The following is a 21107-nucleotide window of genomic DNA, read 5'->3' as shown; positions in this document are numbered from 1 at the left end:
TTCCATTACCCTCAGGAAGTTGCCAAAAGTTACCCCCTAAGATGAATTTGGAAAATGAATATGTTTTATTTTACAGAGTTTGGAAAATTAAAGTATGTGCACCGTGCCAGAGATATATGCACAGGATCTCAATGGGCAGCCATTTTAAGATCTTAAAGGGCTGATTATTAAAAATCTTCAGTGATAATGACTCATATAGCCCATAAAAATTCTCAGCTGAGGCTGAGAAAAAATTTGCTCTGGTAGAAAAGAAATTATAGAATGCACATGTAGATTGCTTGGATCCAAAGGTTGATTGTGTTTTATTTTGCCTTCTATGCATTCTCCAATACGACTTCTTATGTAGAAAGAAGATATCTTAGAATGGATACTTTTATAGCACACAGAGTAGAAATTTAAGATCTATGTAGTAAAGAAATGATTCTGAAAGGAAAAACAAGAATTCATCAATTAGAAGGAATAGCCTCAGCAGAAATTGCCATTCCTCTTACTAATACTGAAATTGATTCATTATGGGCAGGAAATGAACATTGACAAAGAGCTTGCAGTAATTTTTTTTAGGAAAGATAACAACAAATACCTCCAAAGCAAGTGACTTTAGGTTCTAAAAGAAGCTAATTGAATTCTTCCATATACAGTAAAAGGGACACCAATTTCTGGATCCCCTACATTCTAAATTGATGCAAATAAATCAGGAAAGCCAGGCTGCAAGTCAAAACTACCCTAATGTGGCTCAGAGCCCTCATGATCCAGTTAAAAATTAGAACTTATGCCATTCTTATGGTATTATTAGATTTTTTAAGAATCTCTTAATGGTAACTGAATCTCAACATGCAGGGTTCTTTTACATATTGAAAGTGCTGAACTGTTTCCAGCTGTTTCAGAATTTACTTCACTATTTATTCAACCACAACAAGTAATCAGAAATAAAAGTCATCCATTGAATATGACATGTATCATATCCCATACAGATTTACCAGACCCTCTGACATAAGGTAATGATGTAACCAACAGCTATTCATAGTAAATGTGTTAGAAGCTTCACAATTTCACAAGTTGTACCATGTTAACTTCAAAAGTTTGAAGAGTTTTCTACCCCTTGGCAACAAGCCAAGGAAATTATACAGAAATGTTCTACTTTTTTTGTACAGCCAAATTCCATTACCCTCAGGAAGTTGCCCAAAAGTTACCCCCTAAGATGAATTTGGAAAATGAATGTTTTATTTTACAGAGTTTGGAAAATTAAAGTATGTGCACCGTGCCATAGATACATGCTCAGGATCTCAATGGGCAGCCATTTTAAGATCTTAAAGGGCTGATTATGGATTATGAAATTATAAATTTATTAGAAGTTATGGAAATTATGGGTATACCTGTACACATTAAGAATAATAATGGTTCAGCATATGTGTCTACTAAAAATGAAAAGTTTTTTTTTACATTACAAAATAAAGCATATTCAGGTATAACCACAAGAACCTGTAATACAGCAAGCAGTTATAGAAAGATCTAATTGCACTTTAAAAGGTATACTTAATACAGAAAGGGGTAAAAAAACCATCAGAGAGATTACACAGTGCTTTATTAACTTTACATTTTTAAAATGCTAATAAGAAAGGAACAACAGCTACAGAGAGACATTGGATAGTAGGAAAAAAAACTAGTGAATTAAATCATCCTATATATTTTCAGGATATGTTGCCTTCAGCATAGAACCCAGGATATGTGTTATGTTGGGGAAGAGGTGTTGCCTTTGTTTCCTTAGGAAAAGAAAATCTGTAGATACCACGAAGATTGCTAAAGATTAGATTTCGAAAAGAGAGACATCTTGAATATGGACATGAGATAGCTCATTAGACAACTTGATCATTCAGTCCAAACTAATTTATAAAGAATAACAAATGCCTTTTGTTTGATGATGTATGAAAAAAATAAAAACAAAAATGATATTTTTGAATGATAATTTGCCAAAGACATTCCTGCTTTACTGGTATGAATTTAAAATGAATTTTCTTAAACCAGGTGTCTCAATTTTATGTTAGACTGTCAGACAGTAGATTTTCCTGTGATCCATACCATCTTGAACATTAACTTTTGAGTCTTCTTAAATAAAGAGGGTATTTTCATTGTTTGGTATTAAAAACACACTTAACAAATGGGATCTCATAAAGCCGCAAAGCTTCCATAAGGCAAAGGACACTCTCATTAGGACAAAATGGCAACCAACAGATTGTGAAAAGATCTTTACCAATCTTACAACTGATAGAGGGCTAATATCCAAAATATACAAAGATCTCATGAAGTTAGACTCCAGAGAGCCAAATAGCCCTATTAAAAATGGGTTACAGAGCTAAATAAAGAATTCACAGCTGAGGAATATCGAATGGCTGAGAAGCACCTAAAGAAATGTTCAACATCCTTAGTCATCAGGGAAATGCAAATCAAAACAGCCCTGAGATTCCACCTCATACCAGTCAGAATGGCTAAGATCAAAAACTCCAGCTACAGCAGATGCTGGAGAGGATGTGGAGAAAGAGGAACACTCTTCCATTGTTGGTGGGATTGCAGACTGGTACAACCTCTCTGGAAATCAGTCTGGAGGTTCCTCAGAAAATTGGACATTCCACTACCTGAGAATCCAACTATACCTCTCCTTGGCATATACCTAAAAGATGCTCCAACATACAACAAAGACACATGCTCCACTATGTTCATAGCAGCCTTATAATAGCCAGAAGCTGGAAAGAACCCAGATGCCCTTCAACAGAGGAATGGATACCGAAAATGTGGTACATCTACACAATGGAATACTACTCAGCTATCAAAAACAATGACTTTAGGAAATTCATAGACAAATGGAATGAACTGGAAAATATCATCCTGAGTGAGGTAACTCAACCACAGAAAAACATGCAGGGTATTCACTCATTGATAGTGGATATTAGCCCAAATGCTCGAAATATCCATGATACACAGACCACATGAAACTCAAGAAGGATGACCAAAATGCAGATGCTTCACTCCTTTAAAAGGGGAACAAAAATCCATAGGAGGGGACAGGGAGGCAAAGTTTAGAACAGAGACTGAAGGAATGGCCTTTCAGAGCCTGCCCCACATGTGGCCCATACATATACAGCCACCAAAACTAGATAAGATGGATGAAGCTAAGAAGTGTATGCTGACAGGCATTGGATATAGATCTCTCCTGAGAGACACAGCCAGAACATGTCAAATACAGAGATGAATGCCAGCAGCAAACCACTGAACTGAGAACAGGACCCCTTTTGAAGGAATCAGAGAAAGGACTGAATGAGCTAAAGGGGCTTGCAACCCCATAAGAACAATAATGCCAACCAACCAGAGCTCCCAAGGACTAAACCACTATACATGGACTGACCCAGGGCTCCAACTGCATGTGTAGCAGAGAATAGCCTTGTTAGGGCACCAGTGGAAGGAGAATCCCCTGGTCCTGCCAAGGCTGGACCCCCAATGTAGGGGATTGTTGGGAGGTGGTAATGGGGGGTGGATGGGGAGGGGAACAATTATACAAAAGGGGAGGGGGAGGGTTTAGTGGGGCTTTTCCCAGGAAACCGGGTAAGCGAATAACATTTGAAATGTAAATAAAAAATATCCACTTTAATAAAAATGGGAAAAAACATATACCTCAAGACCAGAATATCCTATAAAGTATAGCATAAATTAGAAACTAAATCCTTATTAAGGGGCTGTTTTTAACTTTCGAATGAGCATTTACCCATTTGAGTTTTTAACTTATTTATTTGCATTCTATGCTTACATTGTATACTGCTGAAATTAGATTAAATGCATCTATCTCTCTGGATATTTGTCTTTTCTTCATAGCAAGAGTATTTAAAATCTTTCCCTCTACCTTTTTAAAATATATAAAATATTCATGTCCTTTTTAGTGCTCCCACTGTGTGTGAAGTATTGTATAAAACAGAAAATGATGTATTAATCTCAGCTCCATTCTTCAAGTCAGAACACTTGGTAACTAGTAGTAGGCCTGAAACTAGCATTTCAGAGGCTTGGCTAAATAAAAAGAAATTTTATATTCTCTAAAAATAAATAAATAAAATAAAATAAAAACACACTTAGAATATTTAAAACGTTTTAAGCAAATTCAAAGTGTAACTACAGTTCAAACTATTTCTAAATAAGAGTTGGAGGGATGTGGAGCTAAGATAAAATATTTGAGTAGGGTGGTAGGAGCCTATGCCGTTAATCCCAACAGAGAGAGGCAGACCTCCATATATTGGTTGTTTTCTTAATTCTAAAGTTATAGTGAACAAGGTTGTGCTGGTGCATGCCTTTAATTCTACCATCCAGGAACAAAACTCAGGTACAGCTCCTAAATGGTATGTTTGCACACTATAGAAACCACGTTTACATATAAAAGCCCTCTCCAGGTTTACTAGTCATGAATTCTGGGAATCTCTGCATAAACCACTCAAACACCAATCTCATTTAAACATGACTGGTTCATTAAATGTACAGTCCAAGGCTGATCGATCAGAGATGCAGTCTAGTCCTGGCAGCTAAACTCTGACCCAGAATATTTCTCAGAGCCAGTTTATACAAGCAAAAACCAGTGAGCTTATATGCAGGTTCAGGAAGTTCTGCCTAGTGATCTGCTCTAACTCAAGCTACTTTAGCCAGCTAGACAGAACAGTTCTAACTGACCTTTATTCTGATTGGTCCTAAATGGAGCTTATGATTGTGGAATTTCTTAAGAATATCAAACTTCAGAACACAACAGGGTCTGACATCAGTTTGACCCTGCTTTGAGTCAAACTTTTTCTGTGTCAGTAACAATAAGAAATGACTGGCAGGAATGGAACAAGAGGCTACAGCCATACAGGAAGAGCAGGCTTCAACAATTAGAAGGCAGGTAATTTCCAGTGGGGTTAGGAGCAAAGAGAAGCTTTCATAACTATTGGTAAGCCCAGCTCTGTGCATACAACCATAACCAATATGGAATCAGATGATACCCTAATTATGAAAATCATATTTATTGGTGAATTGGCTACTGGGAACTCTTCATAAAGCAAAAGTTCTCCACCAACATTTTCCTGCTATTATCTATTACAAATGATTTTTTATTGGATAATTTTTATCTACAATTCAAATGTTATTCCCTTTCCCGGTTTCCTGGATGTAAGCCCACTTATCACCCTCCCCTTCCCCTTCTAAAAGGGTGTTCCCCTCCCCATCCATCCCTTTTCTTTCCCACCCCCCTGATATTCCACTACACTGGGGGGTCCAACCTTGGTAGGACCAAGGGCTTCTCCTTCCACTGGTGCCCAACAAGGCCTTCCTCTGCAGTTGGAGCCCTCGGTCAGTCCATGTATAGTCTTTGGTTAGTGATTTAGTCCCTGGAAGCTCTGGTTGGTTGGCATTGTTGTTCTTATGGGGTTGTAAACCCCTTCACCTCTTTCAGTCCTTTCTCTAATTCCTCTAATGTGGGTCCTGCTCTCAGTTCAGTGGTTTGCTGCTAGCATTTGCCTCTGTATACAAATGATTTTTTTAATCCAAATAATAAATATTCTGTCTTTGAGAAACAAATCTAGATATTTTACAAAGCATTGAGAACCTCATACTTGGTAATGGCTACCCTTTGGTCATAAGGACACCCATTACAATGATGAATTGGATCTATCTGAAGCCAGAGTCCTTCATATACTTGGCTAGCCATGGAAGGAAAGGTATTACAGTGGAACTGGTACCTATCTGAATTCATTTGTAACCAGCATGTGGAAGCAAGAGGTTTGTGCCTTCACACACTGAAGAAATAGCTCAGTGGCCTCAACTCTTCATCCCTCCTCGAAAAGAGGCCCTATTGAACTGACAGAATAGACACAGCATTTGACTAACACAGGGCTTATCAATGGCTCATCAATCACTGATGAAACCAAACTACTGGAATGGCCAACACTGAGGAAGGAACCACAAAATCAGCACAGCACTATTGGGTATAAGACAAAGAACTAGGTAAGCAAAAGGAAACGCTCTACTTCAATTCCTGGTGTATGTGTAATGTTAAATCTATTTGATCATCAAAATGGAAAACCACTACATGGCAGATGAATGTCAAAGACATCTGGTCATGTGAGGCATAAATGGAAATGACAATAAACCATGACCCTTCTTAACAGTAACTTTGAGGTATCCAAGAAGATGATGGGCTCTGCCATGCTGAATTCATCTGGATTGTGGCAATGCTAATTACTTGGAAAAACTAGCCCATGCGTCTTCTGCTGCCAGGTTCTGCACCAACAGTGGACACCTTTTGGTTGACTGCTCTTATCTACCTAGCCAGGATTGCCACTAAGCTGACAAACACCACCCAAAGATCACATTCAAATTGCACACTGCTCAGGACATTTGAATTGCTGAGCTCAAATGAGACTGACATGAACAGATTTTCAGAACTTCAACATCAAAAATATTTGATCCTAAATCTGCCAAATATGCCATATCTGTAAATTATGGAAAGCTTGTCAGAAATAGTTTCATTATTGTAAATAGTTTTACTAGGTTAAAGTTAAAATCCTTTCTTACTTATACAAAAAAAAAAAAGCAGCAAATGTTGCAGGATATTTGACCTCACTGTGAAGCCCAAGTTTGTGCTATTTCCTGGAAAAACCTGTTTGTAGTTGTGTTAGCACTCTTCTTTATTGTGCCTGAATATTTTAAACAGGAATAAATAAGTCCAATCAGAGGTCAGGAGGCGGAGCAAGCAAATGACCAGTTGACAGGAAGTGAACATAGGATTATTAAGAAAAAAGCAGAGAGTAGGAGCCAGGAGGATAGGCAGAGAGATGCACAGGAATTAGAAGGGCAAGAGATTGAGTGTAGAGGGCCGCAATAACATTCGCCACCACAAGATGGTGCTGGCTTCCACTGCGCCCCACGTGGAAGGCCGAGATAGTTTCGCCATTACAAGATGGCACTGGCCTCCGCCGTGCCAGCCGGCTTCCTTTCAGGAAGTTAACTGTTCGCGCATGTGGAAGAGTGCCTTCGTGCGAGGTCTTTGCCCACTCCAGGGCGTGCCTAATGAGATCATGGGTAAGCAACCAATCAGGTGTGGATGCGCCGTGCTAGGGTGTATATAAGCCGCACCATGCTGGCGCCCGGCCACCCTCTATTATTAATAAATATAAGCATTTTGGCTACAGAAGGATTCGTGTGTTCCCGTGTATTCTTGCTGGCGAGAGGTCGCGTGGGACAATTGAGCTTGAAGAAGGGGTTTGTGGACAGCATGTGAGAAGGCATTCCTTTGGAGACATCAGTTGAGGAGGAAGGACATCTGGGTGCTTTATCTGCCTCTCTGAGCTAGTAGGCTTTTACCCCAGCACCTGACTCCTAAGTCTTCCTTGGTAAAATTGAATTACTAAGCTTTTGCTAAAGAGAGAGAGAGAGAGAGAGAGAGAGAGAGAGAGAGAGAGAGAGAGAGAGAGAGAGAGAGAGAGAGAAGAAAAGAAAGAACAAAAACAAACAAACAAAACCCCCACCTTTTCCCTAAATAGAAAGGCCCTTTTAGAGTGTTCTTAATTACCCTATCCACTACCAATCATTCTTGATTCCCCAACTGGATTCTTCTATCCTATTTTAAACCCTTTACGTTGTCTCACAGGCAGGAGGCTCCACTCTACTAATCATTCCCAATGGGTCATCTCGCCCTCAAATTTGAGATCATCCATCTATCTCCCATCACCAAAGAAATTCAAGGTGAGTAGCCTGGTCATCTTGCCTGTTTTCTCTCCTTTTCCTCATTCTTTCTCCCTTCTCACACATCTCTCTTCCCATTACAGCCTGCCCCTCAGACCAACTCCCATATTCTAACTCTCTGGTTCTTTCACCTTCTGTTTCAGACCCTATCCTCTTCCCACAAACTCTGATACACTGTCTTTTTGTATCAGTTTATATAAGACCTCCAACAGGTTGATCATTCCATTCCCCAACCACCACCCTTTTAAATTTATTTATATGGGTACACTGTAGCTACCTTCAGACACACCAGAAGAGTCATCAGATATCATTAATGATGGTTGGGAGCCATTATGTGGTTCCTGGGAATTGAACTCAAGAATTCTAGAAGAGCAGTCAGTGCCCTTAACCGCCAAGTCATCTCACCAACCTGATCATACCATCTTTACTCTTCAAATCAGATAGAGTCTCTCACTCCATGGCCTTACAAAGCTGGAGGGGACTAGACTTCTTCACTACTTAAAGGTAAATTGCTTTGTCCTCCAATATAGAGCTGCTGTGTAAACAAATGAATCTTCCACAGACCCCTAAACCAAAGAACACTCCCATTCCTAATCCCTGTTCTTTCTTACTATCCATTGCCTATGAACCCACCTCCATCAAAAGAAAGGCCCACAATAGTTTGGTAATTTCTTATCTCAATAAGCCCATATAAAAATGTACAACTCAGTTCCTATATTTCTAAGCTATATGCCTAGATTGGGCAGATCTAATTTATTCCCCAGCTATGAAATCCCCTGCTGCTTGCAGCTTCTCCAAGCTATGTGGTTCTGTTCCATTTTCCTTCTACCACCTCCATCTCTGTTCTCTCTTCTCTCTCTCTTTCCAAGACCTCCAGAGACTACTTTTTCCTTCCAACCCCCAACCATCAGCTCTAGTCTTTATTTGACCAGTCAGAATGGAGAGAAGTTTCCGTGAGATCACCAGAGTACGTGATCTACTCCTCCTCAGGAGCAGCCCTTGTTGAGGAAGCAGAATTAATATAAAAATACAAACAGCGCCAGGGCAACCCACAACACAATTCCTAGATTGCTCTAACCCTAGAAGGTGGGGAGTGGTCTTATTTCAATTACATCCAAAGTCCCTAAATATCAGGAAGTAGCTCAATCAGTACACAGTACGCTGCCTCATTCTTACCAGCCTTAATTTTGACCTTCCTCTTCTAATTGAGAAGCAAAAAAGAGTGGAATGTTGGGAAAATGGGAAATTATTAAGCCCTAACCTTCACTTAATGCCAGAGTTAGGTTTCATGGTGTGTCCCTGTACCTCAAGGGGTTAAAGCCTTGATGACTTAATCGCAATTGCTGTCTTTCTCTTCCTCCATGTATGCATTCCCCTGCCTCTTGGCTCTACTCACTGCTGACTGTTTCCTAGTCAGAGGCAGCCATTTTGTGTCTTATTTTAATAAATGTCTTGAGTGAGACAATGTGTATGATGTGTCTCTGTGTTAACTCCTGCAGTTTTGAAAAGCCCAGGTACCCTTTCTTTCTCTGCTTCATACTTGCAGGCAAAAATGTAATTGGTCAGCTTCCTTCTGTCACCAAGCTTATTGCTGGGTGGCACTCCTTTCCACTGTGATGAACTCTTATCATTTCAGAATCATAAGCCAAAATAAATTACTTTTCCCTTAAGTTCTGTTGGTCATGATGTTTTATTACAGCAACCAAAAATAAATAAATAAATATATAAACTTAGGTGTATCACAAGAGTATCTTGGACCATGTGGGCTCAAACAAATGAAAATTACATTTTCATAGTTCTGGGGGAGGGGGTGACCATTCAAGTGCTACATTCCAAGGTATTTAATGAAGTATCTCTTCCTGCCTTGTGGATGAAGATCTTCTCAATGAATCCTATTTTAACTGGTCCTTCCTGATCATGTAGAGAAACAGATTGTATTCCCTCTTCTTTTGATCAAATTTACAGTTCTGCTACATTAATTAAATCCTTAACACTTAGCAGATGTTCATTACTGCCTATTGGTTTCCACCCCAGATTCAGTCACACTGTGGGGTAGGGACAGAAACAATTCAGTCCCAAGAATCTTGTCACTGAGCTCTGTCTTGAAAACACTCTATATACTCTAGTATAATAACTGACATGCCCTTTTTGTACTTTCCTCTTTAACACTTAACATTTTCAGGCATATTATTTGTTATATACTTAATAAAACACTTATTGTTTTGCTCTTCTTTAGTAAACTCAAAATCACTGCTTTTTTTACACTTCATTGCAGTATTTGTGGCCTGATTTTTATAGAGACTGACACTAAAGATGACATAGCATCATCGTTTTCTAGCTGCAACAATGCTGTGTTGCAACTGATGAAAGTGGCTTCAGATATCAAATTAGATGAAATTCCATGCCTGTTCCTCGGTGCTTTCCATCTACTGATGTTTATGTATCACTATAAATAAATGACAGATCTCAAAAACAATAAAATATGACTCAGGATGATGAATGAGAAGAGAGAGGTCTCTATTATGCACAATTCAGGGAGATATTTACTTCCCATGCAAAGTTCATCAGATTTGCATAAATCTATTTGTTGAACTACAAGTCAGGAAATCAGAGCTTCCATAAAAATTATTGTACATTCTTGGCAATATGCATACAAGTCAACTGCAAATAGGGAGGAAAAGAATAAATCTTTGTATTGAAGTATATTTTAAACATCCATCATCACAGGCATGAGGTAAACAGTGCCCATCCCTATGACAACAGTTTAATGCAGAGCTATGCTAAGAATAATCATCTACTCAGTCATGCATTTCATTTCTGATATATTAGTTTGATATTCTTTCCAAAAATATTTACTAAGTTTTGGTCATAGAGATTTCTAAGTCAAGAAGTATCACATTTAATTAATTTGGTAATGGGTTTTTGTTTGCCTGGTTTTAGGTTTTATTAGCATCCTCTTGTTAATTTGAATGGAGAATTATGGGGACTGGAAAGAATCTCTATTTAAAAAACATTAACATTCTTGTATGGGGTCTAGCAACAAAAGAGCTCTAATGCATTTTGCTGCCTGCTAGTACAATAGTGAACACGAAATGGAGCAAGCAGATGCTGGCTCACCTTCTCTGGAGTATCATGCATGGCATGCAACCACAGTCCTGAAGCAAGCTCAGCCATCTGTGCTGTGTGCTCCAGATGGACCAAAAGAAATGACAAAACCATTTCCAATACACAAGGGTTTTCTATTTGCATTTTTCATTTTAAATGAGAAAAGTACAATTTCCTCAAATATGAGACACTGAAGAAATGTCCTTCTTATACAATATTGTTAGTTTTACTTTGAACCTACAACTAAATTGTAACTTCAGAGCAGACTCATCACAGGAGTTACTGCTATTTTCATTGACAGAATATTGGAGAGAAATTGGAGATTTGTTTTATCTCGGTGTCAGGGATCTCTACTGTGGTTGTTCAGACTCTAGTGCTTGGGGAAAATATCATGTAGTGGTGCTGGTTGAAGCCTCTCTTAAGTTCTGGATGGATGGGAAGCAGAGAAATAATGAACATAGGAAGGGACCAAGGAAAGATACAGGGCCTAGGTCACAACCTTAGTGGCTCATTTTTACCAAGTAGGCCACACCTCCTCCCTTCACTATTCTCCAATAATGCTGTCACATTCTGAAGTCATTGGGAGATTGGTCCATAGATCAATCAGAATTCATGTGATCTGTTTGTCTCTGGGGGCATCATGGCAGATAACCACAGAGTTAAACGTACATACTATTAGATTTATTCTCCACCTCCCCCAAGCCCAGAAGACAAGGTTTCTTTGTGGAGCCCTGGCTGTCCTGGAATTCACTCTGTAGTTCAGGCTGGTCTCAAACTCAGAAATCTACCTGACTTTGCCTCCCGAATGCTGGTGTTAAAGACATGTGCCTATATAATACCTCTGTTTCTTTTCTTCAAATTTTATTGATTCTTTGCTAATTTCACATTATATACCCCAATCACACTTATCTTCCTATCCCTTCATATCCAATACCCTCCACCTTTGCAACCTCCCCTACAAAATAAAATAAAATAGGATAGAATAAAAAAATTGGGGAAGTTGCTACAGAGCACTTGCAAGCAATCACCTCACCTCAAAAATCTGGAGCAGCTGCACTTGTCCATCCATCTCCGTGCCTCTAGCTACAACTCTATTACACCTTTCCTTGGAAGAGGAAAAAAAATCAGTCAAACAAACAAACTACAACAACAGCAACAGCAAAGAACAACAAACCATAAGAAACAGCTGTTGGAGACTCCAAATTCTTACTTCGAGGATGTGAAATGTCCAGGTTGCTACAGGATTACTACCGTTTTCAGCCATGCTCAGACTGTGTTTCTTTTTGTAGGTTGTTTAACAGTGTTATGCTCTCCCACAGGAAGAAACGCCACAGGAAAGGCTCACAGAAGGCTGTTCATTTAGCAGAAAGCAACACTAATCTATACAAGTTCCTGAAGTTTTGATTTTCCTAAAAAGCCTATCAAGTTCTGTTTCTTTACCAAGACAATAAATCATGTTGTATTTTATAAAGTATTCAACATTGATCTCTTATTTTGGTGACAGTTTTCAAGACAGTCTTAATTATGGACTAAACCAAAACAGAACAAATAAAAACTCTTTTTATGGATGCTGTAGTGTGTCACAGTCTACCCTTTTGTCCACATGGCTTTACTTACACAATCCTCACCCCGGTGAGTCCTTGGTATCTTTCAAGGCCTCTGGATTCTGCTACACTATCTATACTGGGTCTCACATGAGACATTTCTTGAGTTGTTTGTTGTTGGCCTGTGACATGGAGATCCTAATCTTTCGATCTGCTGGACCCACTCTTTCCAGAAAATCATAGAGGAGTAGATGTTGGAGTAAGCCAACTGAAAGTAATGGATCTGGGTCTTGGAGGTACTGAGTTAATCTTCTCACCTGTGCCTATCCCACTGTTAACTAGGGTTTGCTTCTGTCCCTGGGATATCCAGGCACCATTGTGCACCAGCACAGATTGGAAAGAATGACGCCTATCCTGGTGGGTGGGTTCCCAGGTTCTTGGCCCACATGAGTGTGGGAGAAACAGCTTTCTCTGGAGTCAATTTTCAGTGAAACAACTCTTTTATTGGGGGTACCTACCCACCTTGGGAGTTGGTAGGGGGTTTGGGGTGAGTATACATCATTGGCTGAGGCTTTTGGGTGCTGAGGATGTTTTATTTGCCTGAAGAGGAGTTTCACGTGCTTGCTGGGCATATGCTTATAGGGAGAGAGGAAATTTAACCTGTAATTTGGCCACCAGGAAACATGACTACTTCAAGTCTGGTAGAGGTGGGGTTGTAAGGCTTACCTGGCTTGGGATCTGTAGAAGGAAGAAGCAAGAAAGAAAACAGCCCTACTCCTGATGGTCTCAGAATGAGACTTTTGCTGTTTGGACATGTCTTGACCTCACTCTTGCTCAGGACTGGCTCCCCCAGTAAGACGGCTTTCTAGTTTCACACACCACCATAGTGAGCTCTCTAGCACTGCTCCTGGCTAGTTTACCAAATGCCACAGCAGGCAGTGGATAGTCTCAGCTCTCCCTGTTCTTATCTTATTGGGGCTGACTCGTCTGCACCTTTGCCATAAGGGCCAGCTCTATTGTGCTGCCCAGGTAAGGTCCATGGATCACTTTCCCTAGTGCTGCAGCTAGTGAGATGGTGGAGTCAGTGCTCCTAGTCTCATGACCTTGGGGGGCTATCTCATCTGAGTGCCACAGGCACAAGGACAAGGGGGGCATCTTTTCCTCACCCATGTCATCCCTTTCTCATGCCCTCAGGGCAGGCTCACCTGCACACCAGACACAGGGATTAGCTCTACTGTGCTGCCCAGGTGATGGGTGGGGACAGTTCTACTGAGCTCATAACCTTGAGGTCAGGTTGGGTACTTGGGTATCTTCCTTCAGGACACCCCTTCAGCATTTGGTTTTAAAATATAAAATAGGATTGGTTCTCTGAAAAGGCACAGAGTACTCCAGCCAGGGAAGCAGGGGTGCTAACTAAGGGTATTTACTACTTCTGCTTCTTCAAATCAGATCTCCCAGTCTCATCCAAAGCTCTCCAACAGAATACCTACCACAGCCTCATTTTCACCCACCTTGTTCCCATCTGTAGTAGATCACACATTTCTTTCCTTCAAACTTCCATACCCACACCCATTGCTTTGTCCCAGACCCTAACAGGAGCAGGCACTCCAAGAAAATCCACAGGCTACTAGGAACAGGAAAGAAAGTACCTTAGCTGCAAATCACCACACCTGCCTTCATTTCTTTAAGTCCATGCCTCCTTGCTCCTTGTACCTTTAGCATATATTCTATTGTGGCCTTTTTAACTCTGTCTCCCATTCCCTGGTGACTAAGGAAATCCCACTGAAACATAGAGTTTCCCTCTATTTGTAACCCCTTTTCATTATTCCAGGTCATTCCCATTACTAAATGTCAGTCCTAATGCTCCAAATACCAACATTGTATGTGCATCCTCCAGGCCCACACCTACCTGGACCACAGAAGATTTTCCTATGAGAAAACACATAGCTACCACACTCTCCTAAGAAACAGAGAGGAAACAGAGACAAAGAAACGAGACACCCACCCAACAAGCATAAGGCAAGATATTAGTACTTATAATTATAATCTTCCCAATACCATATTCCTAGATACCAGCAAAAAATTACAATCAAACCAGCCATGACAACATGCCTCCAATGGAGTCCAACAACACTGCCACAGGGTCCCTAAACATTGGAATATAGTTGAAGTATAATAAACAGCTTCAAATAACATTGTATGTATGAATACAATAGAGGTCCTTAAAGAAAAGATGAATGAGTATCTTAAAGAAACCCATAAAAACACAGGCAAAGGACTGGAACAAAATGAATAAAAACATTCAAGACCTGAAAGTAGAAATAGTATCTTTAGTGGTTTGAATAGATTAGGCCCACATGGACTCATGTGTTTGAATGCTTGACCCATGGGGAGTGACATTATTAGGAGACCTTTTGGAATAGATATGGTCTTGTTGGGTGAAGTGTGTCAACATGGGGGTGGGCTTTGAGGTCCTATGCTCAAGCTCCATCCAGTGTTTAAAAAACTCTCTTACTAGTTGCCTGCAGAAGAACCAGTCTCCTTCTGGATGCCTTTGAATCAAAATACTGAACTTTCTGCTCCTCCAGCACCATGTCTATCTGCCTGGTGCTATGCTTGCTGTCATGCTTCATGGCATAAACTTAATGGACTGAACCTCTGAAACTATAAGCCAGCCCCAATTAAATGTTTTCCTTTTATAAGAGTTGCCTTGGTTATATGTCTCTTCATATCAATGGAAACTCTAACTAAGACAATATCAATAAAGAAACACCAACACAGAAAAATCTACAATTGAAACATGTATGAGCTCAAAGAGGAACCACAGAGGCAAGATTTACCAATGGAATGCAAGAAATGGAATCTCAGGAGTTGAAAACACGAGAGAAGACAAAGATACATCTGTCAAACTTTTCACAATAACCTTGACTAATATAAAATATCTTGGGGTAACTCTAACCAAGGAATCAAAAGCTTATATGATAAATCCTTCAAGTCATTAAAGAAAGAAGTTGAAGAAGATAACAGAAATAGAAAGGTTTCCAGTGTGCATGCATGGGGAGGATTCACAGACTACAAATGGCCTACCAAGAACAATGTACAGATTCAAAGTAATCTTCATTACCCAACACGATTCATTGGAAATCTTGCAACTACTATTTTATTTTTATTTTGGACACCCAAAATACCAGGATAGCTAAAACAGTCCTAAATAATAAAAGAACTCCTAGAGCTATTACCTTCCCTGATTTTGTTATATTACAAAGCTATAGTAATAAAACAGTATGGTATTGGCACAAAAACTATGGACTTTTGATTTATAAAAGGCAGAAAATCGAACATCTTAAACATATGGTGTTTGTCAATCTGGATGCATGAATGTAGAAAAATACAAATAGATCCATACTTACCATGCTACAAAAAACACAAATCCAAAGACTTCAAAACAAAACCAGATACACTGAACCTTATAGAAGAGAAAGTAAACACATGTGCCTTGAACACATTAGTACAAGAAATAACTTTCTGAACAGAATACAGAGAGCATTGTCACTCAGATCAACAATTAGAAAATGGAACCTTGCTTCCGGTCTCCTTCTGGACCCAGAGCTAAGGCTGTTCCACAGTCCTCCAGACACAAAATCTGCCCTGAGAGAGCTGGACTCTGAGGATTGCTTTCACTCCTCAGCCCATAGGTGAGACCCCACTTTCGCTCAACTAACTGTCCAAAAAGAGACCCACTAGGAGTGCACAGGACACAGGAACCATGGAGCAGTCTGGGAATGGACCTTTCTAGGCTCCATCTGCTCCTGACCTAAGGATGTCCCAGGATCCTTCAGACCCGCCTGGAGAAAGCTGGTCTCCTAAGAGTGAGAGCACTCCTAAGATTACAAACTCACAGGCCCACAAGAGGACAATCGCCAGTAAGAGATAGCAAAATCAACTAATATCAGAGATAACCAGATGATTAGAGGCAAGCCCAAGAACCTAAGCAATAGAAGGCAAGACTACTTGGCACCATAGGAACCCAGTTATCCCACCACAGCAAGTGTTGGATACCACAACACATCAGAAAAGCAAGACATGGACTTAAAATCACATCTCATTATGATTTTAGGAATCATAAGGAATTTAAGAAGGACATAAATAACTCCCTTAAAGAATACAGGAGAACATAGGTAAACAAGTAGAAGCCCTTAAAGAGGAGACATATAAAAACCCTTAAAGAGTTACAGAAAAACACAACAAAACAGGTGAAGAAATTAAACAAAACCATCCAGAATCTAAAAGTGAAAATAGAAATAATAAAGAACTCATAAAGAGACAACTCTGGAGATAGAAAACCTAGGAAAGAGACCAGGAGTCATAGATGCAAGCATTACCAATAGAATACAAAAGATTGAAGAGAGAATCTCAGGAGCAGAAGATACAATAGTCAAAGAAAATGCAAAATGCAAAAACCTCCTAATTCAAAACATCCAGGAAATATAGGGCACAATGAGAACAACCTACCAATAATAGTTGTAGAAGAGAGAGAAAATTCCCAATGTAAAGTGTCATTAAATATCTTCAACAAAAGTATAGAAGAAAACCTCCCTAACCTAAAGAAAGAAATGCCTATGAACATTCAAGAAGGCTACAAAACTCCAAATAGATTGAAACAGAAAAGAAATTCTTCCCAAATACACAAAACAAAGAAAGAATATTAAAAGCACTAAGGAAAAAAGACCAAGTAACATATAAAGGCAGATCTATTAAAATTATACCAGATTTCTCAACAGAAACTATGAAAGCTAGAAGATCCTGGGCAGATGTTATACAGATCCTAAGAGAACATAAATGCCAGCCTAGGTTAATATATCCAGCAATACTCAATTAGCATAGATGGAGAAACCAAGATATTCCACGACAAAACCAAATTTACACAATATCTTTCCAGAAATCCAGCCCTACCAAAGTTAATAGGTGGAAAACTGTACATGAAGAAGGAAACTATACCTTAGAAAAGGCGATAAATTAATCTTCTTTCAACAAACCCAAAAGAAAATAGTCACACAAACATAATTCCACCTCTAATAACAAAAATAACAGGAAAATCAATTACTATTTTTTTAAATTTTTGGACTTTTTTATTTACATTTTAAATGTTATCCACTTTCCGGGTTTCCTGACCATGTGTCTTCTCACCCATCTGGTTCTTCTTCTTCTATAAGGCTGTTCCCACACCCCAACCAACCCCCCTTCCCTGCCTCACCAGCTAACATTCCCCTACACTGTGTTGGGAGAGGTCCAGCCTTGGCAGGACCAAGGGTTTCTCCTCCCATTGGTGATCAACAAGGTCATCCTCTGCTACAAATGCAGCAAGAGCCATAGGTATGTCCATGTGTAGTCTTTGGGTAGTGGTTTAGTCCCTGGGAGCTCTGGTTAGTTGGTATTGTTGTTCTTTTGGGGTTGCAAGCCCTTTCAGCACCCTCAAACCTTTCTCTAATTCTGCCAACAGGCACCCTGTTCTCAATTCAATTGGCTATTCGTTTTCTGTATATTGATTTTACTATGTTTAGGTATGGGCCTTGAACTCCTGATCTTTCCAAGATTTTATCATGATGGGGTGTTGAATTTTGGTAAATGCTTTCTCAACATCTAATAAAATGATTATGTGGGGTTTTTTATTGATTTTGTTAACATAGAGGCTTACATTGATGGATATTCATATATTGAACAATTCCTGCATCCCTGGGATGAAGTCTATTTGATCACGATAGATGATCGTTTTGATGTGTTCTTGGATTCTGGTTTCAAAATTTTTATTGTGTATTTTTGCATCAATATTTATAAGGGAAATTGGTCTGAAGCTCTCTTTCTTTGCTGGGTCTTTGTGTGGTTTAGGTATAAGCCTAATTGTCACTTAACTGAAGGAATTGGGTAGACACTTCCAGTTTCTGGCTGTGCCCAGAAATGAACTGACCTGGTCCCACAGATCGCTGAACCCAAATCCCATAGGGGAGAGAACTGGATGCTCAGAAGTGCTGACAATCCTGAGAACTCAGAGGAGATGACTACTTCTGCACACATTTCCAACTCAAGAGAAAACTGCCTAGTGCCATCTGTGTCCTCTAGCCAGAGGGACCTAGGAGCAGTCAGGGGCAGGACACTTCAGGTTTCTGCATGCACCAAGAGCTAAAAGCCAGCTTTCCTGGTGAGGACAGCCTACACACCTGAGAACAGAGGTAAGACCAACACTTCTGTGTCAAACAACCTGCCTGGAGGCTTCAGGTCACACAAACCCAGGAGCAGCTTTCTGCTCCAGATCCAGCTGAAAGAAAACAGGTCTATAGGAGTGCTGACACACAGGTCTACAGGAAGGTGAAACCACTGTCAGAGTCAACAAGACAAGCTAACACCAGAGACAACTTGATGGCAGGCAAGAGGCAAGCACAGGAAATTAAGCAACAGAAACCAAGAGTATGTGGCATCATCAGTGGCCAGTTCTTCCACCAAAGTAAATACTGGATATCCAAATACACTGGAAAAGAAAGATTTAGATTTAAAATCACGTCTTATGATGATGATAGAGAACTTTAAGAAGGACATAAATAACTCCCTTAAAGAAATACAGGATAGTACAAGTAAACAAGTAGAAGCCTTAAATAGGTATCAAAAAGTTCCCTTAAAGAATTACAGGAAAAGACAAAAAAACCATCCAGGATTTAAAAATGGAAATAGAAACAATAAAAAAATCACAAAAGGAGACAACCTTGGATATAGAAAACCTAGGGAAGAGATCAGGAGTCATAGATGCAAGCATCACCAACAGAATACAAGAGATAGAAGAGAGAATCTCAGGGGCAGAAGATACCACAGAAAACATCAACACAACCATCAAAGATAATGTAAAACACAAAAAACTCCCAGCCCAAAACATACAGGAAATCTGGAGCACAATGAGAAGATGAAACCTAAGGATAATAGGTATAGAAGATAGTGAAAACTACCAACACAAAGGACCAATAAATATCTTCAACAAAATTATAGAAGAAAACTTCCCTAACCTAAAGAAAGAGGTGCCAATAAACATACAAGAAGCCTACAGAACACCAAATAGATTGGACCAGAAAAGCAATTCCTTCTGTCACATAATAGTCAAAACACCAAATGCACAAAACAAAGAAAGAATATTAAAGGCAGTAAGGGAAAAAGATCAAGTAACATACAAAGGCAGACTTATTAGAATTACACCAGATTTCTCACCAGAGACTATGAAACCCAGAAGATCCTGGAGAGATGTCATACAGACTCTAAGAGAACACACATGCCAGCAAAACTGTATTCAGCAAAACTCTCAATTAACATAGATGGAGAAACCAAGATGTTCCATGGCAAAACCAAATTTACACGGTATCTTTCTACAGATCAAGCCCTACAAAGGATAACAGATGGACAACTCCAACACAAGGAGGGAAACTACACCCTAAGAAAAGCAAGATAGTAAGCTCCTTACAATGAAGCAAACAAAAAAAAAAAGACACACAAACATAATTCCACCTCTACCAACAAAAATAATAGGAAGCAGCAATCACTGTTCTTAATTCCTCTTAATAGCAATGAACTCAATTCTCCAATAAAAATACACAGACTACCAGACTGGATACGTAAAGAGGGCCCAGCATTCTGCTGCCTACAGGAAACACACCTCAGTGACAAAGACAGACACGACCTCAGAGTAAAAGGCTGGAAAACAACTTTTCAAGCAAATGGTCTGAAGAAACTATCTGGAGTAGCCATTCTAATATCGAATAAAATAGACTTTTCTCCAAAAGTAATCCAAAAAGATAAGGAAGGACACTTCATATTTATGAAAGGAAAAATCGACCAACAATGAACTCTCAATCTGAAATATCTATGCTCCAAACGGAAGGGCACCTACAGTCATAAAAGAACCCTTACTAAAGCTCAAAGCACACACTGCACCTCACACAATAATAGCAGGAGATTTTAACAACCCAGTCTCATCGAAGAACAGATCATGGAAGCAGAAATTAAACTTAGATATAGAGAAATTAACAGAATTTATGAAACAAATGAACTTAATAGATATTTATAGAACATTTCATCCTAAAATAAAAGAATATATCTTCTCAGCACCTCATTGTAACTTCTCCAAAATTGACCATATAATCTGTCACAAAACAGGCCTCAACAGATATAAGAAGATTGAAATAATCCCATGCATCGTATCAGATCACCATGGACTAAAGCTTGTCTTCAATAACAACAAAAGCAACAGAAAACCTACATGTATATGGAAATTGAACAACTCTCTACTCAATGATAACTTGGTTAAGAAAGAAATAACAAAAGAAATTAAAGACATTTTAGAATTTAATGAAAATGAAGGCACATCATCCCCAAACTTTTGGGACACAATATAAGCAGCACTAAGAGGAAAACTCATAGCGTTTAATGTCTGCAAAAAGTAACAGGAGTTGGGGCTGGGGATTTAGCTCAGTGGTAGAGCGCTTACCTAGGAAGCGCAAGGCCCTGGGTTCGGTCCCCAGCTCCGAAAAAAAGAACCAAAAAAAAAAAAAAAGTAACAGGAGAGAGCATACACTAGTAACTTGACAGCACACCTAAAAGCTCTGTAACAAAAAGAAACAAATACACACGAGAAGATTAGAAGGCAGGAAATAATCAAACTCAGCACTTAAATCA

The 21107-nt window shown here is 39.4% G+C and overlaps 1 pseudogene; it reads left to right on the top strand.

Moving 5' to 3' along the window:
* The first annotated feature begins 7685 nt into the window (after positions 1 to 7685).
* On the top strand, positions 7686 to 12233 carry LOC134483085 (small ribosomal subunit protein eS27-like; annotated as a pseudogene).
* The last annotated feature ends 8874 nt before the right edge of the window (positions 12234 to 21107 follow it).

This window comes from Rattus norvegicus, chromosome 18 (genome assembly GCF_036323735.1).
Source record: "Rattus norvegicus strain BN/NHsdMcwi chromosome 18, GRCr8, whole genome shotgun sequence".
Lineage (NCBI taxonomy): Eukaryota > Metazoa > Chordata > Mammalia > Rodentia > Muridae > Rattus > Rattus norvegicus.
The sequence above is the reverse complement of the archived record's forward strand: the minus strand, read 5'-3'. Positions and strand labels throughout refer to the sequence as shown.